The sequence below is a fragment of the Bombina bombina genome, chromosome 6, assembly GCF_027579735.1.
Source record: "Bombina bombina isolate aBomBom1 chromosome 6, aBomBom1.pri, whole genome shotgun sequence".
Lineage (NCBI taxonomy): Eukaryota > Metazoa > Chordata > Amphibia > Anura > Bombinatoridae > Bombina > Bombina bombina.
Window position 1 is genome coordinate 464,795,812 of NC_069504.1, and position 11,975 is coordinate 464,807,786.

An 11,975-nucleotide genomic window follows, 5' to 3' on the forward strand; every position below is an offset into this window, starting at 1 on the left:
TTCTTCTCCAAGCACTTGAGAGAGATCCCGAGACTCCTTTCTCTTCTTGAGAAGTTTAGCGCCTTGTCGTATTATAAGCTAAATCACTCTAAATCCGAATGATTTACATTTGGGTTTTCTGAGGATGTTTCTAGAAACACAAATTTATCCCTAAAAATAAGTATATCTCCCATCTCGGTGTTAAATTGTCCAACTCACTTCCCCAAATAATTGACGATAATTTTAAACCACTATTGGCCGAGCTTCGGGCCCTGAACTCAAAGTGGAACTTTAAATGTGTCTCCTGGTTAGGCCGCATAGCGGCCTTAAAAATGAGTTACCTCCCTAAGCTGACATATGCTTTGCATTGTCTGCCAATCAGAGTGCCCAGAACTCTCCTCATCCAGTTCCAGAGCGCTTGCACTAAGTATATTTGGCAAGGTAAACCCCTCAGGGTTGCGCACAATATTTTGCAGTACCCTAGAATGCATGGGGGGTGGCTTCTCCCTCTATCTTCAGGTATGCGGATGCTGCCATGCTCACACATATCTCCCAATGGGGAGTTAAAGCCTCTGAGAGCAAGTGGAGGACGATCGAACAAGCCTCCTTACCGTATAACCTTGCTTTGAGGGATCTAATCTGGACACCGCCCCACTGTAGAAGAAACTTAGAAGTTGCCAATCCATTAATTCGGGAATGCCTTTCTGCCTGGGACCTCTTGCGACACAACCCTAAGGTGACTCCCCACCCGTCTCCAATTACCTCGGTTGCTGGCCTCTTGTCAGGCCTTCCAGATTCACATCCGACCTCCTGGGCTAGACTGGGTGTCACGAGAGTGGCAGACCTTTGGTCTAAGTCACCCCAGGTACCTTTTGTTCCCTATAATCAACTAGATGTCTCCCCATCTACCTCATCGTACATGAAATTCGAATACACGAGGGTTACTAGCCTTTTGTCGAAATGGAGCTTCAAACCCTCCTCGCCCCGGCAACTTACCATATGGGAAGCTAGGTGGCAACAAGGGCTTTGGCTAGGCAAACCTCTATCCTTACACTACACTCTCATTGATGGTGCGACACCAGTTGACAAAGCCAACACATTCAAAAATGGGAGCGGAGGTTGGATTTTACAGCTCCCCTCACAGAGTGGCAAAACACGCTTTTACTAACTAAAAAAAACCTTCACTGCATCACCATTCTCGAAACTTATGTTAAGGTACTCACACATTGGTACTATGTCCCAGCTCGTCTTGCAAAAATCTTTCCTAAGGCCTCCCCAGCCTGTTGGAGGGACTGCTTGCGCACTGGTGACATGATCCATATTTGGTGGAGTTGCCCTAAGCTTAAGCCCATTTGGAACAAATGCTTTTCAACACTAACTAGTTTAGGTATCAGCCTCCCTAGAACCCCCGAGACGGCCCTATTTCACCTAGGCATGTGCAAATTACCCAAGCACTATGGTTCCTTAAGTATCTATTTGTTTTCTGAGGTTAAACTTAATATAGCGAGATCTTGGAAAAGATCTCTCCCCCCAGCTTGGTCGGATATCGTAGTAACTATGGCTTACATATACTCCATGGAGAAAACCATTTATTATACCTCAGGTAGATCTGATTTCTTTGAACTAATTTGGTCCGACTGGAAGAGTAGGTTTGGCACACTCTGGCTCCCTAGCTTTGATACTTAGGTCAAAATGACTCCTGACATATTATTAGATCTCCCTGCCCCACATTCAATATGCTCGATTTTACTTCTTTTGTGAGATCCCTCCCCCCTAGGGATTCCCCTGCTTCATTCCCCTCCCTTCCCTCTCTTTTCTCACCTCTCCCCCAATATTGTCTCATGTCCTAAAGAGATAATGGTTTCTTCCTTATATTAACTTTAACGTCAAGATTGTATTGTCTGTTTTCTTATTTCAGTGTATTTGAACTTGATATACGAGTCGCTCATACAGTTGTTGTATTTCTTGATTTGCTAAAAAACAATAAAAATTTCTTGGATAAAATAAAATAACAAAGCCCCCCAAAATAATAAAATGCCCTACCCTATACTAAATTACAAAGTAATCAGCTCTTTTACCAGCCCTTACCAGCATTGCCCCAAAGTAATCAGCTCTTTTACCTGTAAATAAAATTACAATACCCCCCCAACATTACAACCTACCACCCACATACCCCTACTCTAAAACCCACCCAAACCCCCCTTAAAAAAAACTAACACTAACCCCCTGAAGATCTCCTTACCTCGAGTCGTCTTCACTCAGCCGAGCCAAATTCTTCATCCAAGCGGGGCAAGAAGAGGTCCTCCATCCGGTAGGGTCTTCATCCAAGCGGTGCAAGAAGAGGTCCTCCATCCGGTAGAAGTCTTCATCCAAGCGGTGTCTTCTATTTTCATCCAACCGCGGCTCCATCTTGCAGACCTCCGACGCGGAACATCCTGCTGGCCCGACGACTACCCGACGAATGAAGGTTCCTTTAAGGGACGTTATCCAAGATGGCGTCCCTCGAATTCCGATTGGCTGATAGGATTCTATCAGCCAATCGGAATTAAGGTAGGAAAAATCTGATTGGCTGATCCAATCAGCCAATCGGATTGACCTCGCATTCTATTGGCTGTTCCGATCAGCCAATAGAATGAGAGGTCAATCCGAATGGCTGATTGGATCAGCCAATCGAATTGAACTTCAATCTGATTGGCTGATTGAATCAGCCAATCAGATCTTTCCTACCTTAATTCCGATTGGCTGATAGAATCCTATCAGCCAATCGGAATTCTAGGGACGCCATCTTGGATGACGTCCCTTAAAGGAACCTTCATTCGTCGGGTAGTAGTCGAGCGAGCAGGATGTTCCGCGTCGGAGGTCTACAAGATGGAGCCGCGGTTGGATGAAGATAGAAGACGCCGCTTGGATGAAGACTTCTACCGGATGGAGGACCTCTTGTTGCCCCGCTTGAATGAAGACTTCTACCGGATCGAGGACCTCTTCTTGCCCCGCTTGGATGAAGACTTCTACCAGATGGAGGACCTCTTCTTGCCCCGCTTGGATGAAGAATTCGGCTCGGCTGAGTGAAGACGACTCAAGGTAGGGAGATCTTCAGGAGGTTAGTGTTAGGTCTTTTTAAGGGGTGTTTGGGTGGGTTTTAGAGTAGGGGTATGTGGGTTGTAATGTTAGGGGGGTATTGTATTTTTATTTACAGGTAAAAGAGCTGATTACTTTGGGGCAATGCCCCGCAAAAAGCCCTTTTAAGGGCTGGTAAAAGAGCTGATTACTTTGTAATTTAGGACAGGGTAGGGCATTTTATTATTTTGGGGGGCTTTGTTATTTTATTCGGGGGCTTAGATTAGGTGTAATTAGTTTAAACTTCTTGTAATTCTTATATATTTTCTGTAATTTAGTGGGGGGGTTGTACTATAGTTTAGTTTATTTAATTGTATTTTAGTTTAGATAATTGTAGTTAATTTATTTAATAAATTTATTGATAGTGTAGTGTTAGGTGTAATTGTAACTTAGGTTAGGATTTATTTTACAGGTAATTTTGTAATTATTTTAGCTAGGTAGCTATTACATAGTTATTAACTATTTAATAGCTATTGTACCTAGTTAAAATAAATACAAAGTTGCCTGTAAAATAAATATAAATCCTAAAATAGCTACAAAGTAACTATTACTTATATTATTTCATTGCATTCTGACAGTTTTTTACAACTAGATGGAGCTAGTTCATGGGTCCACATAGATAACATTGTGCTCACTCCTGTGGAGTTACCTCCACTGATTGGCTAAAATGCAAGTCTGTCAAATGAACTGAAGTAAGGGGGCAGTCCGATTCTTAGATACAAGATAATCAAAGGAAAATAATATTAATATAACAGCGTTGGTTATCCAAAACTGGGGGATGGGTAATAAAGGGATTATCTATCTTTTTAAACATTAACAATGCTGGAGTAGACTGTCCCTTTAAGATAAATGCAAACCAGAATAATACACAAAGATTATTTAATCCTGAGGAGGGTAAATACATGGAAAAAAGAGGCTAAGAGTGTATGTTTGAAGTGTTCCTGCAATAATCCAGACTTTGTCATTTGATTTGTGACTGTCCAAAGTTACTCCAATTTTAGGCTAAATTAGCATATTTTATTAATGAAGAATTCCAGTACCACTTGTGAAAACATGGTCCAAGGAGACAGAGGTGCCACCCCAGGCTGTTATGGACATTTATTAATAAATGCACCAAGGTCAGATCTTCTTCAAATACTAAGGTACATCAACTGGAACAAGACAAAAAATAGAAGGGGCTCCAATGACACAAAATCTCTGCACAAATTGAATATGCACTCTAAACCACCAACCACAAATGATGGATACTCACAAATGAAGCACATTAAGATAGTGCAGTCAGCACAGTCTGGGCGATTAGGAACTCCCCAGATAGCTCACCTCCGGTGTAGACTCCTTGTGATTACTCAAGGTGTATTATGGAGAAGGGATAAACACAATGATGTATTGAAGAATGGTGATTAAACAAATCACCTCAACTAATTAGGCAAAAAACATAAATTATGCTTACCTGATAATTTCCTTTTCTTATGATGGAAACCACAGCTGCATTCATTACTTTTGGGAAATAAGAACCTTACAACCAGGAGGAGGCAAAGACAACCCAGCCAAAGGCTTAAATACTCCTCCCACTCCCCTCATCCCCCAGTCATTCTGCCGAGGAACAAGGAACAGTAGAATTAATATAAGGGTGAAAGGTGCCACAAAATATAAGGACGCCCCACATAAAAATACGGGTGGGGAGCTGTGGACTCTTTCCATCAGAAGAAAAGGAAATTATCAAGTAAGCATAATTTATGTTTTTCTTCTTACATAGAAAGAGTCCACAGCTGCATTCATTACATTTGGGAAAACAATACACAAACTATAGAGGACACTGAATGCTAAGACGGGAGGGTACAATAGGTGGCCCATACTAAGGGCACCAGGCCTGTACCTCTACCCAATAAAAAACCCTGCTCCGTCCGAAGCCGAAAGAATTTTAAGAGGAAAAGCCCAAATGACACTGACTCGCAGTTAAGTCCAGAAGCCAAACCAGAGACCGCAAATGGACTCGACTGAGTCAACAGTCCTCCAGGAGACACCATTGCCCAACAAACGGTCCCCCACGCTCATCTTCACAAATGAAGGAGACGCCAGCCAAAAACCCCTACGGGAACAGGGCAAATGAGAACCAAGGAAACCGAAAGGTCCCCTAATACAAAAGAACACCTCCACAAGTGAGCCCAGCTCACAGAGACCCAAAGGGGCTCAAAACAGAGAAAGGAGGCCATGCCTATACCAAGCAAAACCCGGAATAATACCTGGCTCAGAGACCAAACAGACGTCTCTCCAACAACCTGCAAGCACGGAATGCAACTGAAGAGACAAGGTCCTCCAAGTCTCTGACCACAGAATACCAAAAGTATTCGACCATGAAAAAGTGTGTAATACACCCGGGTAAAAAACCTCAAGTTTGAGAACACAGAGTCCATAACAGGACGACACAGAGGGTACTTGCGAGGAAGAAGAAGCAGTCAAGCAAGAAACAGACTGCAAAAGTAAACCCCAGACAGAGGGCATGTTCCAGGCAACCTGTCGCCGTATCTACGCACAGGTACCTAAAAAGGGGAACACAAAACCTTACATTGAGGCCCCCCTGGAAGGAGAGTATACCCTCAGATCCCGAAGGAAGAGTAAACCCTATTCTAATCAATAGAGCAAGTTGAAGGAAAATCTATACTCTAGCAGACTAAGCTAACAGGATAGACACAACAAAGCTCACACATCCAGAGGAGACTGCAACGAACACAGTTCCTTAGACCGCTCAGCCATTCTGACCTGCAGACCCACACCCAGCTGGACCAACCCAGCCTCAGGGATCCAAGACAGGGGAACAAAAGAATCCTGAACAGATACAGGAACGAGCGTAAGGATAGCACAGTCATCCCCACAGAGTACAAGTACAACCCGACTCTGAAAACAGCCAGCAAGACCCCAGGGCGAACCAATCCCACCTTTCCACCAGGAGAAGCCCCAAACAAGGACTCTATGTCCATAGGGAGGAGAATATCCCTAGAGAAAAAGGGATGATGCCGGAAGGGCATCAACTGTCCACAAGGCCCAAAATCCCCAGCTTATGGGAAGAGAAATTCCCAACACAGACGTCCTAGAAAAGGACCCCCCTGCAAGTAGCTTGCCAAGCAGAGCCACAGCCCACCCATTCGGGAATCCATGGGAACATTGGCAAGCTGACCAGGGGAACGTAACCCGAAGGCACACCAGAAATTGGACATCCAATGCCGGCAGCTGGGTATGAACCAGCCACCCTTGAGGCTCAAGCCACACAGCCAATCTCCAGATGACTGGGCTACTCTGTGACAAAGAGTAAATAATACTCTTGAGAACCTCGCCAACCATGGCCAGGTCAGGAAGATGTAGCAAGGACATAGCCCAAGTTCCCACTACCGTGGAACACCCCGACCAACCCTGAGATCCAAGATTCCAAAACCACCCAAGACTGGGTCAGTAAAAAGGCCAAGAGAAGCTTCAGTAATCAGAAGTCTCAGGGAGAAAAACAGGTCCGGGTACCCAATAGTTCAGGCAAACCTTACCCCTAGAACTAAACACCCCAACTGGCCAAAAAGTCAGTTGCAAGGGTATGGATGCATATTCAGAAAATCAGATAGCGAGAGAACTCGAAAGGAACCACCCCTAGCTAAAGTCCAATGCTCCAAGGAGCAAGGCTAGAAGTCGTATGCAGATACTTCTCAGACCCTCAGGGTGACCAAGGGATATCTCAAGGTAAAAAAATCTTACTAACAAGACTAGTCTCCCTAACACCTCCGCACAAGCAGAGGCTAAACAAAGTCCCCACAGGGAACAACCATCACCCAGAAACACAGATCCCTAAAAGGAGATCCACTCACCATGAGACAATGGAAGAAGACCCAAAGGCCTCTTATAACTCAGTCAAGAATAAAGAGCTGCATCTAGATACACTAGAAACAGCATATGCGTACACCTGCAAGGTGTCAAGAGCTGCAACAGGCTAGACAGCTATCCTGTACAATCTGTTGGATCAAGCCCAAAAGGACAAATCCAGAGGCCTAAAAATGAAGGCCAAACCGCTCAATAGCGGTAAGGGGCATTAAGCCCTCCTACCCTCCACCACATAGGGAGGAAACTTTAAGTTCTGATGAAATCAGATGTCAGATAGAGTGACACAGCAGAAAAACTCCCCTGCCCCGTCATCAATGACTGAAGGCTATAAGGACTGAAACAATCCTTCCCACCTCACAAACCCACAGGTCCTCTCAAATGCTTAGTTGAACATGAAAAAACAATGATAACCTGAGCACTCTGCGCTTCTACCGAACCAGCCAAGCAGAACAGAGCCATGTGTCTGAACAGCCGCAAGAACGAACGAACCCGACAGGACCAGCCTACACCTAGGGTCCCAACCGGCAAGCTGCGTAAATTCTCCCTCGTAGGGGAAAAAAGAAAATAGACATTTTTAACAGAGGACTAACATGTCCAACAACTTCTGAATAAGTGATAAAGAGTATCAATCCCAGAATGTTCCCAAAGAAAACAAATAAAAGACATCCCATCGGATATAAATAAAATAGAAGGCAACCCGTAGGTTAATGCCCAAAAAGACACAGGCCTACCTGCAAGACCAGCCAAACGGAGCCCTATCTCAAACAAATGACAATCAGGAGATGACTTCATCCCCACATGTCTAATGAGGTGCACCATTCAAATTATCAGACTGAAAGTCCCCGTATCTGGTAACGATAGGGTCATTCAATACATGTCTGAGCAACACGCGAAGGCGCACAATCCTGTAACGGAAGGCAAAACACTCAGGGACAGATACACCTACAGGGAACTGTAGAAGCCCTCCCCAATACGGAAGGTGCGGGACAATAGGGCAAGAGCACATTCTCAAATAAATGTCTGGACTCTGCAGACGAACAATCGCCAACATTATGTGGAAGCGAAAACGTGCTGCAACCTCCGGGGGAAACACACCACCCCGCATGGAGGAACCATAAGCTGGGTTACCTGCATGTGCAGAAGTATGATTTGGTAGGAAACTCGCCTCTCGGAGGAAAGGACTCCCAGAGGCGGATGGCTCAGCAGTCCCTTGATTCCCCGAGCCAGAGGAACCTGGCGCTCTGAAATGACATACAGAACAAAACTGGTTGACAGGTGTCAACAAGGCCACTCCGGATTAATCACCGACACAGAATCTGAAATCAAAATAGTCTCAGTATCAGAATCCTCTGTAACTGAATCTGAATTTAACACAGTATCAGCATCAGAATCCTCAATAACTGAAAAGAGTATATTTAAATATGGACTAAAGAAGTAAAAACTAAAATGGCACCTGACAACCCCAATGGCTGGGGCACTCACCACATCCTATGACCAGACTCCTGCTGACTAGAAATTTTCCTTCGCCACGCGGTCGAGAATGCGGAAATGGGAAAACGGAACGTAGCCACGCCCGAACACAAGGTGAACCGTACAGTCCAAAACAAGTGCGCCCAACCAAAAGGCTGCATCACTTTCAAAGGCCTCAATGTTCCAACGACGAGCCTAGTAAACATCGCACATAAGCAGGTTGAATCATATAACAAACATGATTATAAACCCCCTCCTGTTCAATAACCCCCCTCAGGAGATATTAACCCTCGATTCCAAGATACTAAGAGAGACTCACTGAGACCCTTATGTATAAGTTAGACCCCACAAGGTGGTAGCCTCTTGGGAAACATTCACATCACAGTACATTGCGAACAAAGTAAAATGAAACGATTTTACCAGAATCTACGCCGTGGAACAGGAACACGGCCCTTCAAGTGTGATGGATAATAGCATCGCCTCCGCCATGGACTAGAGAGAAGAAAGCAGGCAGCGAAGCGAAGTTCGACAACACCGATTGCAAGAAGAGCTGTTAATATGAGACAGGATGGTTTCACAGAATCGCCCTGCATCTTCGGACTCATATTAACTTTCATCCAAGCCCTCACTGAGAGGACTGACAGTACTATTTAAAACTTCTGTCCCATGCCGAAGAGTACTACCCTCCATAAGAGACAAAAACAAAAATTAAAAATTCTGACACTTCTCTGCCATCCTCCTGGGATGAAAGGCAAAGAATGACTGGGGGATGAGGGGAGTAAGAGGAGTATTTAAGCCTTTGGCCGGGTTGTCTTTGCCGCCTCCTGGTGGCCAGGATCTTATTTCCCAAAAGTAATGAATGCAGCTGTGGACTCTTTCCATTTAAGAAAAAAAAGACCCTTAAAGAGATACTAAACCTACATTTTTTCTTTAATGGTTCAGAAAGGGCATGCAATTTTAAGCAAATTTCTAATTTACTCCTATTATCATTTGTTCTTCATTCTCTTGCTATCTTGATTTAGCAAGCAGGAATGTAAAGCTTAGGAGCTAGCCCATTTTTGGTTCAGACCCTGGGTTATGCTCGATTATTGGTGGCTAAATGTAGCCATCAATAAAGCAAGCACTATTCAGAATGATGACTATGTGCAGAATTATAACATTATTTTCTACGTTTACTGGCCCTTTAAGTAATTTTCTTATTCACTCCTATTATCAGATTTTCTTTGTTCTCTTGCTATCTTTTTAAAAAGTTGAAATGTAAGCTTAGGAGATTGCCCATTTTTAGTTCAGCACCTGGGTAGCGCTTGATGATTAGTGTCTAAATGTAGCCACCAATCAGCAAGCACTACCCAGGTGCTGAACCAAAAATGGGCCGGTTCCTAAATGTATATTCTTGCTTTTTCAAATAAAGATACCAAGAGAATAAAGAAAAATTTATAATAGGAAGTAAATTAGAAAGGTGCTTAAAATTGCATGCTCTATCTGAATCATGAAAGTTTAAAGGGACATAATACTCATATGCTAAATCACTTGAAACTGATGCAGTATAACTGTAAAAAGCTGACAGGAAAATATCACCTGAGCATCTCTATATAAAAAAAGAAGATATGTTACCTCACAATCTCCTCAGCTCAGCAGAGAAAGTTCTCTGTAAAAATTTATACTCAGCTGCAGCCCATAAAAAAATAAATAAGAAATGAACAGATGAACAGCAGCCAATCAGCATCAACAGTGCTGAGGTTATGAACTCTTTTACTGTGATCTCATGAGTTTTCATTGTAAACTTCCTTACACTGAATAGGGAAATAACATGAGTGTGCATGAAAGCTCGCTCCTTCCGCTGTCCCAGGACAGACATACTGATTTGTTGCTTAGAAGTCCTTTACAATGGGAAGTGGCTACTGAGGAACTTTGAGGTAAAATATCTTTCTTTTTTACATAGAGATGTTCAGGTGATATTTTCTAGTCAGCTTTTTACAGCTATACTGCATCACATTCAAGTGTTTAAACATTTGGGTATTATGGCCCTTTAATATTGACTAGACTATCCCTTTAATTTGGATAGGTGTATCAGTATTTTAAGGCTGTTTTTATTGGTCAAATGTTTAATTAGGTGGTTAGATAATTGATGATTGTTCATAGGGTGCATTATTTAAAATGTGATAACAAGTCCTTGTTTCTTCTGCCTGATGAAGCAATACCATCACGTGTTTCAAGCTTTTATTTTTTTAATAAAATACCATAACACATATAGATGGATTTTTTTAAGCTGATGGTTTAATGTGTATTGTTATTCGTTACATCATTGGCTTTATCCCTTCTCCATAATACACCTTCCTGGAGTAACTACATGGAGTCTACACCGGAGGTGAGCTATGTAGGGAGCTGCTAATCACCCAGGCTGCACTATCTTAGTGCGCTTCATTTGTAAGTATTCATCTTTTGTGAGTGGTTTAGAGTGCATATTCAATTTGTGCAGAGATATTGTGCCATTGGAGCCCTTTCTTTTTTTTGTCTTGTTCCAGTTATTTTATAACCCAAGTGCTGAATATTAACATTTCCCTAAGGAGAATCTGCTATCCAAGAATGAAAACTGGAAAAGAAATGGTAATTTTATTGTGAATAGCTAATTTTCAAAAATTGTATAATCAATAAGATAAGATTGTTTAAATTGGTGAAAATTGTTTTAGTTTAACTAATTATAAAAGCATATTATTAAGTTGATTGGTCTTAAGAGGATAGACTTGGGGTATTCTTATTTAATTTAATGTTAGGGTTCGATTCAATTGGATTAGTCAATTTCAGATTTGTTTTTGTAATTTAATTGTAGTATTGTTTAACTTTATAATGAAAGGTTTTTTTTGAGGATTATTGATTAAAGTGTCAGTAAACATTAAAAATAATGTTATATAATTCTGCACATAGTGCAGAATTATATAACATTATATTAGCGCAATCTTTATAAAACAAAATTTCCCCTTTGAATTTTAAAAAAACCCTGCTGTTTTACAGACCCGCTCTCTGTGATCTGCTGAGCGGGTCTGTTTTTTTCAAACAGCGCATCAGGCCAGCTGTATAGTCACAGCCCGGCCCGACCGCACCATAGCACTAAGTGCAGCTCGCTCCTGCTATGTCAGACAGCAGGAGCGAGCTGCACTTAGTGCTATGGCGGGGTCGGGCCGGGCTGTGACTATACAGCTGGCCCGATGCGCTGTTTGAAAAAAAGCAGACCCGCTCACCAGATCACAGAGAGCGGGTCTGTAAAACAGCAGGTTTTTTTTTAAAATTCAAAGGGGAAATTTTGTTTTATAAAGATTGCGCTAATATAATGTTATATAATTCTGCACTTTGTGCAGAATTATATAACATTATTTTTAAGGTTTACTGTCCCTTTAAGCTTTATAAAGAAAAAACAGTTTGGTGAGATGATCTAACTTGGTTATAGAAATGTATGCTGTATATTGTTATATTGATTCTTTTATATGGATTGGTGATATTCCTGGATTTCATTGCTGTGCGTCACAAGTCTTAGGTCACATTTCTAGTGA

The 11,975-nt window shown here is 42.5% G+C and overlaps 1 protein-coding gene across 2 annotated transcripts in view; it reads right to left on the minus strand.

Annotated features, from left to right (window-relative positions):
• Nucleotides 1–11,975, minus strand: part of HNRNPAB (heterogeneous nuclear ribonucleoprotein A/B) — a 193,768-nt gene that overhangs the window by 132,822 nt on the left and 48,971 nt on the right. The gene's annotated exons all lie outside the window — the stretch shown is intronic.